The following is a 4698-nucleotide window of genomic DNA, read 5'->3' as shown; positions in this document are numbered from 1 at the left end:
GAAACAAAGCTTTTGTAAATAAGGAGGAATAAGGGAGTTGAAGGGAGGGAGAGGAATGGGAAAAAAAGACAAGAAAATTTGACAAATGTTATGAAAAAGGTCCACATAAATGGTTATGGTATCCCTATGAAGATGTGACATCTCCTGTGAAGATGTGAGCATCTATGAAAGTTTATAAGGAGACACTAGGCCAGAGAAATCATCCACTTACTTCTTGCTTTATTCATAAACTTCTTCCAATGTCCCTTTTCTAATAGTCATACTAAAAATAACTTACTACAGGAATTATACAAGCATATAATGTACCAAAGACTTATTCTACCTATTATCTACTCCTAGAAACAATTCCACAAGTTAGGTAGAGCAGGAATCATCATCCTCATGTTCAGACTTTTTTTTTTTTGGTACCAGGAATAGAACATCATCCTCATGTTAAACATTAGAAACTCAGGCCGGGTGTGGTGGCACATGTCTGTAACCCCAGCACTGGGGAGGCTGAGGCAGGAGGATCACTGAGATCAAGGCTAGCCTGGGCTACAAAATGAGCTCAAGGCCAGCCTGACCTGGACAGTGAGACCCTGTCTCAAAAAGAAAAAAAAAAAAAAATTAGAAACTCAGAATCAAATAGGTTAAGTGAGCTACTCAAGGTTGCACAATTAGTAAGAGAACTATTTCTTTAGTACTAAAGATACAGGGCTTTGCTCATGCTAGGCAAGCTCCTTTTTTACTGAGCTACATCCCCAGTCTGAAAAATTAATAAGAGAGGATCTGGGGCTGGCAGTGTAACTCAGTGGTAGAGTACTTGCACAGCATGGACGAAACCCTGAATTTAATCCCCAGAAACACACACAAGAAGGTTATGTTTATTTAGAATTTCTTTACGGCTCCTCTTTTTTCCCACCCCAACTCTAGTCAGACTATAAACCCCAGGAGGGAAAAGACTTATTTTTACTGTTTTGTTCTCAGGGTCTCTAATATACAGATTTACATGAATGAATGGGTTTCAAAACAAAATAGAATATTCATAACTGATTAACATTATAGCACTGATTCATGGGGGTTTAAATTACTTCTGCGGGTTAGAACACTAGAAATATCAGTGTCCATTTTCATCTAAAATCTTTATTCTCTAACATTCTTGGTCCTGTTGAAACATTTCTGTATATAAAAAATACTGCAATGTTAATATCCAAGAGAGGGGGCTGGGGATTTAGCTCAGCGGCAAAGCGCCTGCCTGGCAAGCGCAAGGTTGTGAGTTCGGTTCCCGGTACCGGAGAAAAACAAAAACAAACAAACAAAAAAATATCCAAGAGAAAAGCCATTAGCATGTGGTATAGTACTTTAAAAAATAAAGAACATGCCCTTCAAAAAAATTAAGTAGACTAAAAGCAAAAAGCACAAGGGAAAAAAGTTCTTCCCCATTGTATTGACGTAAGGAGATTTAAAATGGGCTTGTACTCATCAGAAAGGCTAGATTAATTGTATTGACTCAATTCCATTGGCATGCTATGCATTTTACCTAAGAATTAAGAAAGTTGAAGCAGGTTTCTATTTCTGATGTCACATTCATGGCATGTACTGACATAAATCCAAGATTTAACTGCAGGTTTGAAACTGACACACACACACAAAAAGAAAAGCAACTGACTAAAACTTTTATTAAAAGCAGTAACTAAAACAAAGCCTCACTGCAATCTTGACACTTTAACGAAAAAGGTATACACATTTGAGTTTTGTCCTTAATGTTTCAAGAGCCGAAGCTGCTGTACCTATATTCTTGAACACACTACTTTAATAAACTATTTAATCACCTTTCGTGGATGTGTGGTGGTGGTGGGGTACTGGGTATTCAACCCATGGGCCTTCACATGCTAGACAAACACTACCATGGAGCTACATCCTGGTCCCCTTTCTCTCCTGGCTTTTTTTTTTTCCTTTTCTTTCCCTTTCTTTTGTACTCAAGACAAGGTCTCACTAAGTAGCTCAGGCCCACCTCAAATTTTTAAACCTCCTGCCTCAGCCTCTCAAGTAGCTGGGATTACAGGTGTGCACAACTGTGCCCAACATTAACCATCTTTTCAATAAACCTTAAAATCACAACTGAGCAACTCATCACCCTTTCACCTCTAAGGTTCCATGACACTGCTATTCTGCCTACACAAAGTAATCAAACCATATCCTAAAAACAAAGTGTGGGCATCAATGTTCCATAAGATTTATGAGAAAGATTATAATTCCACACATTCCTGTTTCTGACAAATCAGTTTTCTGATTTAAAAAAAAAAAAAATTCCCATTATTTTTCTCCAATATTCACATTTAAGCAAGTTTAAGTTGAATTAGGCTGGGTGTGGTGGCGCACGCCTGTAATCCCAGCACTCGGGAGGCTGAGGCAGGAGGATCATTGAGAGTTCGAGGCCAGCCTGGGCTACAAAGTGAGCTCAAGGCCAGCCTGAACTGTATAGCGAGACGCTGTCTCAAAAAGACAAAATAAATAAATAAAAATAAAGCTAAATTAGTACCATTAGAAGCTGCACTAAGTGTAAGGTAACAAAGTACACCAGACCTCGAGTATGACTGCTATTTCCTATGTGAGTTAACAGCAAGTGACTTAACATTTGAGGTGCTAGGCTTTTATCAGCTGTAAAATGAGAGAACATGGGCTTGGGATGTAGTTCAGTGATCAAGAGTGCCTGCCCAATGTGCACAAGACCCTGGCTTCAACACCCAGCCCTGCAAGTAAATAAAGGAAACTACTATCTCACCGAATTATATAGTGAGAATTAAATTACATAAGGTTTACTTACAGTTATTGGAATAAGAATTAAGTTACAAAAAATTAAATTACCAAGTGTGTAATCTGTTTTTTAAAAAAGCATTTACAGCATTATCATGTTTAAACAAATAACTAAGAGTCAATAGCAACCACTGTTTCTTATTTTTAAAACTAACAGAGCAATGCCGTGGCTGCTTCTTCAAAGCCTAGCCAAGGAAAACATAAAAGACTCACTGGTGGGTTAAAACTGAAGAACTGGGACTAGGGCGTGTAGCTTTGGTAGATGGCTGCTTATCGGTAGCGTACACAAAAAACCCTTCCTAGCACTATACGCGCGCGCGCGCGCGCGCGCGCGCGCACACACACACACACACACACAAACCACACACTTAAAGAACAACTGCATCAAGGCTATCCTATCCCTATATAATATTACACAATCAAGGATTCTCAGAATAAGTCATTTCCATTATGATATATAAAACAAAACAATAAAGGACAATATGCTTTATTTGCCTAGAGGGGGAACTGAACCTATTTTACTTCAAAAACCTTCCCTGATTCAAGCAAAGGGGTTCTCTGTCTTCATTCCAGAGACTTCAAATACTAATTAACTTTTCAAAAGGAGTATCTGCAATAGCCTTTAGAAAGCTTTACCTTGGCTGCCCTAGCTTTCTTCCTAATTGCCCATCCTGCTTCCTCCAGGGTGTTCTTTTTACTTTGCTTTTTTCCTGTTGCTCAGCCCCAGCTCACTCTGCAGAGCCAGTTTCTCCCTCACTCTTTACTTTTACTTTTTCAAATAAACTTTGCCACAAAAGAAAAAGCTTTGGCCGGCGTGGTGACCCACATTTGTAATCCCAGTACTTGGGAGGCTGAGGCAGGAGGATCGCCACAAATTCAAGGCCTGGCTGGGCTACACAGTGTTTTCAGGGCCAGCCCGAACTACATAGTGAGACCCTGTCTCCAAACAAACAAAACAGAACAACCCAAAAACCCAAAAAGAAAAAGCTTTACCATAAGCTAAAGTCTAGCAATGCAGTCTTCCAGGAGGACACTGAAGTTATCACTTACTAAATTTGATCAAATCTATGCAACTTACAGGTTTCTAGTAAAAATAATACCATCCCTCATTCCTGAAAGTGGTTTCACTCCTCTTGGCGAAGAAGTGCTTTCTAGAAGCCACTAGGTTTCTTCCCCGCACCATAAAGCAGATCTTTCTACTAATGCATGTTTTCTTTCGACTTTTTGTTTTTAAATCGAGGAAATAAAAAGATGCCGTTTAGTGGCTCGAAGTACTGGCGCCTTTTTCTGCAAGCAGTGAATAATGCCCAGAAGTCGCTCCCCGCCCCCACCCCCGAGATTCCAGAGGTGTGCAGAGCCGATGCCGTTCGCCTGAGTTCTTTGGTCTCGGAACGCAGCTGCCGCAGACACAGGCAGCGCCGCAAAGCCGACCCCTTCCCGGTTTCCCGGGCCGGAGTTCAGGGGCTCCTACTTTTCATAGATTCATCCCTCAACTAAGAGAAACAATCACAACAACAACAAAAAACGCCTCAGAGGTTTGTAGCCTGAAGGTGTCTGGAGCTGACTTTCACAAGTTGGACAATAACCTGGAGGTTTCTCCAGAAACTGCCGGGCTCCGAAGCCTCCGCTCTGCCCAGCCGGGATGCGAAGGGCTGCGGGAGGGCAGGTGTGGAACGTGGACTTTGTCCCGATCCGATTACCGCAACCGGATCCCCCCGGAGCGCCCCCGTCGGGGGCGGCGGGCTCCCCCGAGGCGGCGACTCCGCGCACCGGCACAAAGGGGCGAAAGCAGCCCAGACAAAAGGGCCCAGACAAGCCCGGGGGGCGGAGAGGGAGACGCCGCCGCGGGACCTTTGTGGGAGGGCCGAGGTGGGAGGCGGCCGCCCGGGCCCGCCACGCCCT

General features: G+C 42.6%; 1 protein-coding gene across 6 annotated transcripts in view; it reads right to left on the bottom strand.

The window, feature by feature from the left end:
* The window catches only part of Phactr4 (phosphatase and actin regulator 4), an 87656-nt gene that overhangs the window by 82605 nt on the left and 353 nt on the right, over positions 1-4698 (bottom strand). For 2 of the 6 annotated variants that reach the window (XM_013519487.1, XM_013519488.1), the window contains exon 1: positions 4383-4447. The exons of the other annotated variants lie outside the window; for them this stretch is intronic. The gene's annotated coding sequence lies outside the window, so the exon portion shown is untranslated. Of the gene's footprint in view, positions 1-4382; positions 4448-4698 lie in introns of those variants that run through there. 6 annotated transcript variants of the gene reach the window in all.

This window comes from Chinchilla lanigera, unplaced genomic scaffold (assembly GCF_000276665.1).
Source record: "Chinchilla lanigera isolate Chin_1 unplaced genomic scaffold, ChiLan1.0 scaffold00051, whole genome shotgun sequence".
Taxonomy (NCBI): domain Eukaryota; kingdom Metazoa; phylum Chordata; class Mammalia; order Rodentia; family Chinchillidae; genus Chinchilla; species Chinchilla lanigera.
Note: the sequence above shows the minus strand (reverse complement) of the source record. Positions and strands in the feature narration are given on the sequence as shown.